The sequence below is a fragment of the Protopterus annectens genome, chromosome 5.part1, assembly GCF_019279795.1.
Source record: "Protopterus annectens isolate FY-2018-M chromosome 5.part1, PAN1.0, whole genome shotgun sequence".
NCBI classification, from domain to species: Eukaryota; Metazoa; Chordata; order Ceratodontiformes; family Protopteridae; genus Protopterus; species Protopterus annectens.
Genome location: NC_056736.1, coordinates 338,353,354 through 338,367,491, shown reverse-complemented (window position 1 = coordinate 338,367,491; position 14,138 = coordinate 338,353,354). Strand labels below are relative to the sequence as shown.

The window sequence follows — 14,138 nt, the reverse complement described above, 5'->3', positions numbered from 1 at the left end:
AGTGCCGGTCGGCTGAATCCTGAGATTTTCGTGTTCAAATTGCAGATCCGAAGTTTTCATTAAAGCTAAGTACCCCGTTGGGGAAACTTTTTTCTTGCTCCAGACCGATGTCAGAAAAAGTGAATAATTGTATTTCTTTTGGAAAGCAAATACCTCATAAGGACTTTAATTCTTACTGTATTCCTTGCCCAGGCCCTGACCATAACATTTCAGGTTGTCAGTTTTGTGCTAGATTTAACCAACGCACTGTTAAGCGTTGGTATGATTTTGCATTAAACTATTTTGGACGCAGGTTTAGTTATCCAGAAATGTCGTCGGATAGTCATCTGACTACCGGAGTTCACAAAAAACGCAAAGAAAATGAAAAAAATAGACAACTGAGGCCCAAAACCGACAACGAAGCTTCTCCTAAGCCAGTCGCCAGTTCGCCGGTTCTCAGTGAGGTGCTTTCGCAGCCCCTGATGCCCGCTACTTTAGAGTCACAGGCTGCTACCGACTCCCACGTGGAGTCAGCTGTGCCGCTGGAAACTCAAGGTATTGGAGCCTCGGACACTATTCCTTCAGATGGGTCCAGAGCCGCTGAGCAGGCACTGGCTTCTGAGGGTGTATTCAGACCTAAACATCTATACATTAAACCGACTTCAGCTTCAAAGGCAAAGACTAAAGCACCTTCAAACACAAAGAAACAAACTCAAGAGCCACGTGGACAGGCCTCCATGCCCAAAAAACAGATGTTCAAAATGGCCGAAGACTTGATTACCTTGATCAGGGGTTCCCATCCCCCTCCTGATAAGAGGCCTAGGCAAGAGACAGACTATGAATGTTCAGATCATGTTTCTATTTCTTCTGATTCCTCTTCTGATTAGGAATATTCTCTTCCCCCTATGAGGATTCTGATGCTGAAGAATCTATTCCTTCAGCTTCTCATCCTGAGGACTATTCTTTTGGGGAAACCTTACATACCATGAGGGAGCACTTCCACTGGGAGAGCCAAGATTTTTCAGAATCTAAAAAGAGGCTCAGGGACTTCCTTTTACTACCTCAACACAGGCCTCTAGCCATTCCACCTGTGTTAGACATTGTAGATGATGTGTTTTCAGAGTCTAGTCTGACCCCTTACTCTTTACCTCCAGCTCCTGTTAAGCCTGACAGATATTACAGGGTTCCTGACTCTCATACATTCCTTTTCAAAAACCCTGCTGCAGACCCAGAAATTATTTCACAGGGTCCCAAAGGGGTTAAGGCCTCTACTGCAAAAAACCCTACCCCCTCTGACAGAGATTCTAGGGCATTGGATAGATGGGGAAAAAGGTTTACACATCTACTACCTTGGCTATAAGGGCTTTAAACTGTCAGTTTCATATGCTCAAATATCAGCAACATGTCATGGCATTGCTTAAACAGAAAATGTTGTTAAGCTCTGAATGTGCAGAAAACAAGGAAATGCAAGATTTATTGCATGCAGCTGAACAAGTTGGAAAGCATACTATGCAATGTGGTTTTGATTCTCTGGAGGCCTCCTGCAGGGCCACAGTTATTAGGAGGCATGCTTGGTTAAAGGAACAAAATCTGCCTGATCATGTCAAAGTTAAAATATTAGATGCACCTTTACAGCATGATACTTTGTTTGGTGTTAAGGCAGAAGAGGTGTTAAAGAAAATGGAGGACAAAGCTAAATCTATGCAAACTGTCAAAGATTTTTTACAAGTACAGCCATCTAGGTTTAGTAGACACTGGCCTACAAAGAATTGGTCCTTTCCTGTGTCAGACAGACCTCAAAGGGGCAGATCCAGACACCATAGAGGCAGATCCCAGGCGCAAGGTTCATACAGGTCAAAGCAATGGGGTGCTTCTACTTCCAAAAGTGGAGAAGACAAATCACAACCTTACAGGAAACAGTCCCAATGACTTCCCCCTGCCTGCACCAAGCACTTATCTCCTGGAAGCACCCCTAGGGGGAAAAAATAGCACTTTTTTTTCTCAAAATTGGCACATTATAACCCAGGACAAGTGGGTTCTAAACAGTGTCACAAGGTTACAAGTTCCACTTCCATACCCTGCCAAAGGCAAATGGTTAGCCAGATCTGCCAAAAAAATCAGTGGGCAGTGGCACAAAAACAAGTCTCATCCCTCATGGACATGGGGGCCATTCAACGGGTACCAGAGCAAGAGCAGGGACAAGGATTTTACTCAAGGCTGTTCTTGGTACCCAGAAAGGACAAAGCCTGGAGACCAATACTGGACCTATCTATTCTAAACACATTCCTGGATATACCAAAATTCAAAATGTTGACCTTGTAGCAGTGTCTGCCCATGCTGGGCACGAAGGCTTGGCTTGTGACTTTAGACCTAAAAGAAGCATACCTGCATGTCCCAATCAGACAATCATGCAGAAGATACCTCAGATTCAAGGCTGGCTCAATGCATTACCAATTCTCTGCACTGCCCTTTGGCTTATCTACTGCGCCCAGGGTCTTTACAACGTGCCTGGCACCAGTAATTGCATTCTGCAGACAAAGAGGAATACAAATATATCCTTACTTGGATGACTGCCTAATTCAAGCAGAGAACAAGGACATTCTTCTACTGCATCTGGCGTTTGTGAAAAGACTTCTAACATGCCTAGGGTACACAGTCAACGAAAATAAATCAAAACTAGTACCCTCTCAAGAGATAATATTCCTGGGTGCAAGCTTAAATACAACTGCCCAGATGGCTTATCTCAAGCCAGACAAACAAAGGCAACTGACTACCTATTTCACAATATTGGCAACAAAGGCCCAGTTATCTGCAAGAAAAATTCTGCAGGCTTTGGGCTTCATGGCATCCTGCATCTTACTAATTCCATATGCAAGACTGCATATGTGGAAACTTCAATGGTACCTAAAAAGTGTTTGGACTCAACATTGCCACAGCCTGGAAACAATGATTACTCTCATCCCCTGCCTGCAACAGGAGTTTCGATGGTGGGCGAAGGCTTGTCACCAGAATGCGGGACAGCCATTCACTTTACCCCCAGCCAGGCAAAACCTAACAACGGATGCATCAGATTATGCCTGGGGGGCCCACATGGCAGGAAGATGCATTCAGAGCACATGGTCCACAAACCAGATGCATCTACATATCAATCAAAAAGAGATGCTAGCTGTTCAAAATGCCCTGACAGCCTTCAAGGATCTACTTCATCTGGGCCAACTACTGATAAAGACAGACAACACCACGGTCATGTGGTATATAAACAAGCAGGGGGCACACATTATTACCCCCTTTTGCAGACTAGCCATGGCTTTGTGGGACACAGCATTGACCTTCCAAGTTCATCTGCAGGCACAATGCCTGTGAGGAAAGGAAAATACTCTGGCAGACGAACTAAGCAGAAACCTCATGGATCCTCACGAGTGGCAGCTGGATCCACAAGTCTTCAGCATAACAAGGAAATGGGGATGCCCAGACATAGCTCTATTTGCCTCCTCTCACAACTACCAATTAAAAAGATTCTGCACAAGGATTTATCACAGACAAGCATGGAAAGTGGACACCCTATCTTTCAGCTGAAAAAACCTATCAGTATATGCCTTTCCTCCACTGCCTCTCCTCCCCAAGGCACTCCTAAAGGTCAGACAGGAGAAACCAAAGATGATACTGATTGACCCAGACTGGCCCCGCCAGTACTGGTATCCGATCTTAAGGAACTTGTCTCAATGTCCAGCCTGGACCTTATCTCAAATACCTTATCTACTGTCCCAACAAAACAATCAGATCCTGCACAGCCAACTCAGGACTCTAAACCTGGCAGCATGGTGGAATAATGTAGGCATACAAAGCACACCTCTCGGTAAAGCTGTGATGGATGTCATTTTGGAAGCCAGAAGGCCTAGTACTAGAAAATCGTATGCTGGAAAATGGAAGAGATTTTGTGCTTGGAACCAGACACAAGGAGCTGATACAGCTGTACCAAACATTCTTCAGCTTTTGCAATACTTAACTGAGATGCTGGGCAAAGGCCTATCTTTTTCATCAATTAAAATTCATGCCTCTGCCATTTCGGCTCATTACACAATACAGAGCCACCAATCTTTTCTCATCCCTTAAGGCAGTACCTCAGAGGAGCCAAGAACGTAAGGCCTCCAAGGAGATCACCAATACCTGCATGGGACCTCAGCTACGTATTGGAAAATCTAACCCTGCCTCCTTTTGAGCCAGCTGCTACTGCGGATATAAAGTTTTTATCTTGGAAAACAGCTCTGATTCTAGCAATAACTTCTGCAAGACGAGTATCAGAGCTACAGGCACTCATGGCTGTGGAACCTTTTATCATTTTTTATCCAGACAGGGTCTCTATGAGGACAAACCATTTATGCCTAAGGTGGTGTCCAGTGTGGCCCTTAACCAAACTATTCATTTGCCAACTTTTTATCCAAATCCACAGAACAAGGGGGAGAGAATTCTGCATTCTTTGGATGTACACAGACAGCTTAGATTCTATTTGGACAGAACCAAAGTTTTTAGGAAGACAGAGCAATTACTAGTGGCATATGCTGCAGGATCACAAGGAAAGGCTATTTCCAAGCAAACTATTTCAAAGTGGATAGGCCACTGCATTCATTTCTGCTATTTATAGCATGGCAAACCAGTGCCCAAGGGCATTAGGCCACATTCAACCAGAGCTGCAGTCACTTCAGCAGCCTTTCTCAGGGGAGTGCCAACCAAAGACATTTTAGAAGCTGTTACTTGGAGTTCAGTGCACACTTTTACAAAGCATTATCATCTGCCACTTTACTCTAATTAGACGTGTCCAACCTGTGGCCCATGGGCCGCATGCGGCCCTCAAAGCTCTTCCATGCGGCCCTCAACCTCTAACTGCAACATCGATGTACACATGCCCCAAAACACTTTCTTTGTTTTGTGTTTTTCACTCCCATGACCTGTAATGCTAATGTCAGTGTGCGCATGTGCCAAAGCACCCTTCTAGTTTTGTTTTTGAGCCAAAAAAGGGTCAGTGTGTTTACGCCATTATTTTGCACTGAACAATCAGAGTGTGTGTGTGTGTGTGTGTGTGTGTGTGTGTGTGTGTGTGTGTTCTCGCTGAAGAGGGACTCATGTATGGATTTGCTGCTGTTGCCTTTGAAAGGGACAGCAATTACCTGTGTTAATAGGTAAGTACGGAGTGAGTGCATGCATGAAAGCAGAATTGTGTGCGTGAAAGTAGAAGAAGTGTGTGTGTGTGTGTGTGTGTGTGTGTGTGTGTGTGTGTGTGTGTGTGTGTGTGTATATGTGTGCATGACAGAGAGATATGCATGCACAAAGAGGCTAACAATGATCAGTCTACCTACTGAACACAAACAAGTTAGCTCACAAATACATCATACATTGAGTACACTTTCATTAAATTGCAGCTTTCCTGACAGGGAGAGTGTTGTATTGAACATGAACACATATCTCTTAACTGTATGGATTTTCAAAGAATGTCTGGATTTTTGCCTCATCTTCCAATTTGTGTCTTTTGCTTAAGAAATAAAAGTCATCCAAGGTAATGCAGTTCCAGGGAGTAAGAATGAGACAGCAGCCTAGGGTTAATGGGTCAGTAGTGGACTGACTATGTGGGACTGTAGCATATAAAGTTGTATTATTTTTTTCAGACAAACAAAAAAGCACCTAGTACTGTTTTTTCATTGGTGGGTTCTAAGCAGTGGTAAATTGGACAACAGTAAGCATAGCTTTGGCGGATCATCAATCCTGGCAAATCAAGTGGGCACAATGTCATTTTTTAAATGTTGGGGATTTTAGTGTGTATGTGTGTGCTTATGTGTTGGGAGTGCTGCAACAGTAGATGATTATTAAAGACAGAGACTTACGGACTGTGGAGAATGTTTCTTTGTTTCAAAACCTAATACTTGGGTACACATGCCAGAAGTAGAGTTTTTAAGACATAGCTTCCTGCCATTTACAGTGGATGGATATTTACATTTAATGGACAATGTATTAGCGTGGGCCTGTGGGGTTTCTGAAGGATGCCAAGTCTACCACTGCCAATGTCTTGTAAAGTAACCTGGAAATGGATATTAGATGTTACTGAAAAATACAATAAGTGGGCTTAGAAATATAGTTTAATTAAAGTGTACTTTCAATTTACAGGCCATAATTTAATTTATTTCAGGTAGTCCAGATACTGGTGGATTGTATACCATTTGACTTAATTAGGGAGAGCTGTCATTCTGGGGAAACAAGCAACCCTAGTTTCAGTGAAAGCTCTGTGGTTGCTTGCAGGTAGGAAGTTGCAGGATGTGGATGCAATGTGTTTTATTTATTATTTTAATGCATTTGTCATTTCAAAGCATGGTTTTCTTTGATGCAAAAGAAGGCAGGACTGAATGAGCCACACAATGTTTAACTGACAATGATGGGATAGAAAGATTATAAGTGATGTATAATGTTTGCAGCTACAGTTGTTTCAATGGTGTCTGTGATGCATAACTATTATTGGGCCTGTGTCCCACTTCTATTTTTCGCTTTGTCCAGATTTCTTGCTCTAAGGTTGAGAGGTATGGTTCCATACTAAATCAGAAGTTGTATTTACCTTGGAAGACTTTTTGGCATAATTATGAAAAACAGAGCCTTTTTAATATCTCTGCTTATTTCCAATATAAACTGCCATTTAACCTTGCAAATAACCTTCTTATTAAGCTACTTTACTTCTTTTGGAATTGACAGGTATGATTCATCTGCAATAGAGTGCTAATGTGACTTTGATTTCTTGCAGCAGTTTTGAGGTTTACATAATCACAATAACTTTTCTGTGTTTCTGGGTGTGCAATCAATTTAACAGTTTTAAAGATGTTTTCCAAAAATAAATAAATATATAATAAATAATCCTCTCTACACTTTGAGCTATTGACAAAGCCTGGGAATTCGTTTTTTTCAAAAGCAAAGGTCAGCATTACAGCTCAGTAAACGTCAGTCATTGAGTAACTTCTGCACAAATTAAAATGCCGGAATGTCAAATGGCTTTAGATTGGAGGGAAGTTAATTTTTATTTATTTTATTTTATTTTACATTTGTTTACTGGGAAAGTCCGACTGGACACAGGTCCATTTTCAGAGGAGGCCCAGGGAGAAAAGCTCCAAAAATAACACAAAACAATATAATACAATACATGAGAGAGAGACAGCAAATTATGGATGTAGTACTCATGCAATATGGCAGAGATTACATATCGTAACAGTGAGAATCATTGAGGTACAAAACAAACTTAAAACATTTTTTTTTACAGTTATAATTACAGCAAGGCAAATATCAATGAGTTAAGTTTTTAGGAGAAAGCTGTTTGTACATAGCTGAAGCTCTGAAACAATCTTTTGGTATGGATTAACCTGGGGATTGACACAAGTTATATGCTTACACCAGTATGTAGCATTATAGTTTATGGTGTTCTTATTGATTTACTTTTTGCCGAGCAGTTGTTTGTTGATTTATTGATGGTTCTTTTGGTGGTTGGAAATTACATGGATGAATCCATCTCTATTATGATTTTTTTTTTTCAGATATTTTGACTTCCAGACAATTTCATTCAGTGAGTGAGTGTCATGTGATTACTGAGGTTGCTTATTTTACAAGTAGGGGCTTTGTGTGTGTGTGTGTGTGTGTGTAAGAGAGAGAGAGATTTAATATGTATATTGAATATAATTTTGCAAATGGAATTCTTACTTAAACATGCCCCTCTTCTTGGGCAACTAGACTTGAGTAACCAATATTAGATCTTAGCCATCCAGATGGGAAAGGTTAGTATGTGGCTTTTCCATCTGGTTTGATGAAGGCTATGTTACTTACCCAAGGACTACATTTATGGCTATCCATCCAGCCATCATGTTGCTGAACTACATCGTTTGATAATGAGAGTAGATTTACAGAAGTTGAAGGTTTTTGTGTCAAGAACCTGTCCATAAAAAGTGGCTTGTTTATGTTGCAGTGAATGCTGTGTTTTTTGTAGTGAGTGTTTTAAGTATAACCAGTACTTCTGAGGTAGAGGACTTCTCTTAAGGCAGGATCTTTCTTAGCCTGGAAAGCAAGCCAATGATGAAATTTATAGGGGCCAGTGAGAGACATAGGAAAGCAAGAAGCTTTTTAGTCTGTTTGGATAACTAAGTGAACTTAGTCCTTTGACCTTTTTTGTCAGAAATGGTTGTAGTCTTTCTTTTGGCAGGATGTTTTGCTGAGGCACATGCCAAAAGGGGCATTGCACTCAATAATGGCTCTTGTAAAGGAAGAATACGGGGATGTTATGACCTCCTTGTCCCTGGATGAGATACCCTTACTAATGAAGTGGGCCATGTAAAAAGCTTTCCTTACAGCGGAGACAACATGGTGGCCAAAAGTCAGGTTTCTATCAACCTGGGTGCCCAAGTACCATACGACTTATTGCATGCTTACAACATTGTTATTAATGTGATAATTTGTGGGGACATCACTCTCCTCAAAGGGGATGATGATGCATTTTTTGGCATTTAGCTTGAGGCCATATTTCTGGCACCAGTTATTTGTTTGGGTGAGACCCTCTTGTAGCTAATTCAGAATTGTTTTATTAAGTCAGTAATGCGAATTCTTTACTTTATTGCAAATTTGTTGGGTCATTTTTGTGGATTATAGTATTGTAGGATTGCTGATGTTGACATTTTACGTAGTTGGACTGCTGGAATGGTTTTCCCAGTGAGAAATGCTAGTGCTGTAGTGAATATCTGTTTATTTGTTAAAAAAAAAAAAAATATATATATATATATATATATATATATATATATATATATATATATACAGATATATTAACTAAGATGTTAGAGTTAACTGTTAGATTAGGGAATTAGAATGAGAATTAGAATTCTAAGGCAAATATTAGGCATTTATTCATTGTTCAAATGCACCTACAGTACAGCCAGGAGGTCAACTGTGGTCTTCCGGAGCAACAAAAGAGTTTACTATATGATATATTTTATATGCGGCCCCAAGACTATTTCTGTTCACTCAATGCGGCCCCAGCAAGCCAAAAGGTTGGACACCCCTAAATCCAGGGCAGGCTTTGCCACTGCAGTTCTGCAGGGCCTCGTAGCTGCTCCTAATGCTGTTTAGCTCCAGCCTCCCAACCATAGCTTTGGGACTCTACCCAAATGTAATGACTGCAACAGTGAAACACGAAGAACATAGTACAGTTGTGTACACTTACCATAAATGTAGATGTCCGAGTGTATTCACTGTTGCAGTCCAGGTTACCCACCCACCATCCCCCTTATTTCTGATGGAACTTATCTTTCCTTCTCTGATTTATACAACCTATGTGGTGTATTTGCTTGTAGATGAAGGTAAAGTTTATATTGGTGCATGTGTTTTTATATATAAATATATATATATATATATATATATATATATATATATATATATACACATATATATATATATATATACACATATATATATATATATATATACATATATATATATATATATATACATATATATATATGTATATATATTTTTTTTTGGCTACCTTTTAGGGTGCACCTGACATCTGGGGCAAAAAAAACTGAAGAAAATGGCATCGGCTGCATCTTTTATACCCCTGACGACCTGACGTCAGGGAAGGGGCGACAGCAACCGACAAAGGACTCAAGACTTTGGAATTCAGGCCGACTGAGGGCAACCTGCCAGCAGGATTAGCCAAATGTAATGACTGCAACAGTGAATACACTCGAACATCTACATTTATGGTAAGTGTACACAACTGTACTTGTTTCCCCTCCTAGCTTCCAAACTTCCACAGGGGATACTACTATTCCTAGGGACTTTTCTGTAGATTGGTTATACATCATAATTTTTATCTCATCTCCTCCTATCTTAACCATTAGTAATTGAGCCTTGTCTACCTCTAAAAAAAAAAAAATATCTGCTTTTACTGTGTTTGTGTTTCTTCCTACTTTATTTTGCTTTTGCGTCATCTTAAAAGTACTCAATTGTATTTATTACTGCTTGGTGTAACTCATTCTAAGCCTTTTAGTTTAAGCACTTGGGCTTCAGACCAGTTGTTTTACATTAGGAAGGTTTGTGGTCTGCACTGTAGTGGCAGGACAGGTAGCTTACATCCTTCTAAGTTGGGAACTGCTGATTGAGGGCTCCGTGTCTGTTATTCTAAAAGTGTATTAATTCTGTTTTAAGCACTTGGGCTTCAGGCCAGTTATTTTACATTAAAAGGGTTCGTGGTCTGCACTGTTGTGGGAGGAGAGGCTGGACTCTGCCCTTCTAGCTGGGAATTTCTGGTTAAAGGCTTATAGTGCCTGCATATTTGAACTGCTCCTTACAAAATTGGTACACCTTGTTTGCTGTAGCATAGACTAGATCCAGGCCTGCTGAATCTAGCTTTGTTTGTATAACTTGAGCACTAATCCAGGCATTCTTTAAAGTATTCAATTGTATTTATTACTGCATGGTAGTAACTTGATTAAAGTGTAGCTATCATTCTAAGTCTTTTGGATAAAGCACTTGGGCTTCAGACCAGTTGTTTTACATTAGGAAGGTTTGTGGCCTGCACTGTGGTGGCAGGACAGGTAGCTTACATCCTTCTAAGTTGGGAACTGCTGATTGAGGGCTCAGTGTCTGTTATTCTAAAAGTGTATTAATTCTGGTTTAATCACTTGGGCTTCAGGCCAGTTATTTTACATTAAAAGGGTTCGTGGTCTGCACTCTTGTGGGAGGAGAGGCTGGACTCTGCCCCTCTGAGCTGGGAATTTCTGGTTAAAGGCTTATAGTGCCTGCATATTTGAACTGCTCCTTACTGAAATTGGTACACCTTGTTTGCTGTAGCATAGACTAGATCCAGGCCTGCTGAATCTAGCTTTATTTGTATGCTTGTTGTTTGTTTGCTTATTTCCTTGAAACGCTAATTCCACCTAAAACGCGGCTTTTCAGCGCTTCTGTGGATCCCTAGTGATATCTGCATTGCTTACTGTACTTATTTCCTTGTTTCACTTGAAAGAAGGTTACTGTGTGTCGTTTTTGCATTTAAGTTACCTGTAACACATTGCATTTAAGTTACCTGGCACTTGCTCACTAAAGCAATTATATAAGTCAGCACTAAAATATTAAAAGCACTACACACTCACAAACTCCCCTTGAGTACCTCATTCCCCATTGGCCCTTTTTTTTCAATTATAAAGGAATTCCCAATACTATTCTAGCATGTCCAAAGGTCAGTTGTCAATCTCCTCTCCGGTCCAGCTGGTGAATCTGGGAATCTTGAGGCAATGTTACAACTGCCTCATGTACACAGACAACCCTTTCCTCCTCCCAACAAGTTCCAACACATGTGAGAGATGCAACCATATAGCCATACTGGAGGCTAAGCTCTCTCAACTCAGCACTGGCAAAACCAGTCAGGAGGAGAAGGAAACCACACTCACTACAATTCCTGTCTCACATAGACCTACCATGACAGCAAACCAAACACATAAACACACAAAAACATACTCGGAGGCTCTAACTAAAAATCTGCCTAAGCAGCAGAGACCTCCAAAGCAGACACCCAAGCAACCGCTACCCCAAAACAAAACACATGCAACACATAGCTCACAAGGCCAGTGTGCCGAACAGTCACAGCCCTTAAGGCTAAACAACACACCAGATACACTTGTAATAGTTGACTCTATCGTCAGGCACACTGACGTCCCGCTCACCAGGCTGAACAAGGAGAAGGTCACGGTGAGCAGCCTGTCGGGCGCTAGGATCCGCCACATAACACAAGCACTCAGGTCACTCCAAGGCAAGTACAAATATGTTTCAGTCATTGTCCTTGCTGGTGTGAACGACCTAAGACGTACCTCCCAGGACTACATGAAAAGAGACATAGAGGAGCTCTCTGAGCATGTAGCCCAGGCCGGTATGACCCTGACCTTGAGTAGCATCTTACCCTCACCAAGAATGATGCCACAATATGAAGACAAGATGATCAATTTCAACAATTGGCTTAAGTATTGGTGTCATTCAAAGGGGATCCAATGTCTGTCAGCCTGGGATGACATGCTCGACAAGCCACGATGCTTCGCTAGGGACGGCTTGCACCTGTCACCCCCATAGTGCCTTTTTTAGGCAAGGCTCAAAAGACAAACCCACCTCCATAGGTATCACAAGGGATAAGAAACTAAGAGTAATGCTACTCAATGCCAGAAGTCTAAACCTCAAGATGCACACACTCAAAACTCTCCTTAGCATGGAGAACATCGATATCTGTGCAGTAACAGAAACCTGGTTCAAGGCTCCTGAGAGCACCCCAGCACTACCAGGTTATACCTCATACCATGCTTATCAGCCCCAAAACTTGGACCGAACCACAAAAGGAGGGGGAGTATCAATATTCGTCAAAGATACCCACACCTCCAGGTTGGTGGCACAGCACGAAGCATCAGAGACTATCCATGTGCAACTAACAGTGGGTAAAACTGCCTTCCAGTTTATAGCCTGCTACAGACCACCCTCCCAAACCCAGGAACCCCACTCGGCCTTCCTGAGAACACTGGAAAATATGAAGGTCTCTCTAAACACCATTATATTGTGCGACTTCAACTACCCAAACATAGACTGGGGAGCATTACTCTAGCTCCAACACTCTAGCCCAAAGGTTCCTAGAATTTATAAATTCAAATGCTATGGAACAACTTGTTACCACTCCCACAAGAGGGGAAAACATACTGGACCTGATCATCGCCAACATGGGGACTCTATGCTCCAGACCAGAAGTGTGTCCCTCACTAGTAAGATCAGACCATAAACTAATCTCACTGGATATTCACATCCCAACTCCACCCCCTGCCCTGAAAACCACAGTGAAAAACTTCTCTAAAGCAAATTTCACACTCCTCAAAACCGAGGTGGAATCCTTCAAAGCCCCCGGGCCTGTGGAAAATACGGCCCAGACCACAGAATCCTTTATAAACGCATTCTATGAACACCTTCTTGCATGGATCATGCAATCCCAAATAAAACCAAGACCCAATCCTCCAAAGGCATACGTCCTGTCTGGTGGACCCCAGCCATAAACAAACTATACAATAGAAAGAGGAAGCTACTACATGATAGAGCAAAATCCCAAAAAGAGAAGGCATCTCTGATCAGTATTAGCAAAAAACTACGGGCACTCATAAAATCGTCTAAGGCCAGCTTCGAGAGAAAAATTGCACAGGACACTAAGGATAATCACAAAGCTTTCTTTAGTTATGTTAGGAACCTGGGTGGGAATTCCCAGATATGCTCAGAATTAGTCCAAAATGACAAAAAATACACCGAACCCACAGACATTGCCAACATCCTAGCTGACAGGTTCAGCGCAAACTTCTCCCCCCCCACCAAAAGGGCAAATATCTATCCCAACAGAGTGATTGCCCCCCTGACATCTCAGATGCTCAGGTAAAAGCTGCCCTCTCCAAAGCAAAAAATGCAGCATCAATGGGACCAGACAGTGTCCCGGGCTGCGTCCTACATGAACTTGAAGAAGAGCTAAACCCAAACATAAAACTACTGTTCAATCTCAGCCTTACTACAGGATATGCACCCAAAGAGTGGCGTACAGCAACAGTGGTCCCTCTCCACAAAGGTGGTGCCTCAACGGATCCTGGAAACTATCGCCCCATAAGCCTGACTAGCTTGGTCTGCAAAGTTATGAAAAGGATCATCATGGACCTCATAAATAAAGATATTGGGGACCTACAGACACTGGATCCTACCCAGTTCGGCTTTGTTAAGGGCAGATCCTGTCTCTTAAACCTGGTTGATTTATTTGAAACAGTCACCAAGGCCATTGAGGAGGGGAAGGTGGTCCACACAGCCTACCTGGACCTCACAAAAGCCTTCGATACAATACCCCACTCGGGCATTATAGATAAGCTCACCAGCTTAAATATAAACCCCTATGTCACTAGATGGGTTGCAAACTGGCTCAAGGACAGAACCCACATGGTTAGAATTGCTGGAGCCATGTCAGACTCCAAACCAATTACAAGTGGCATCCCACAAGGCTCAGTCCTGGGTTCTCTCTTGTTCGGTATATATTTCTCGGAGGTATAGGCCAACACGGAAGGACTGTGGCTGACCAAGTTCGCAGATGACTG

At 42.0% G+C, this 14,138-nt stretch overlaps 1 protein-coding gene across 1 annotated transcript in view; it reads right to left on the bottom strand.

The window, feature by feature from the left end:
- The window catches only part of NUMA1 (nuclear mitotic apparatus protein 1), a 3,180,433-nt gene that overhangs the window by 811,350 nt on the left and 2,354,945 nt on the right, over nt 1-14,138 (bottom strand). The window lies entirely within an intron of this gene.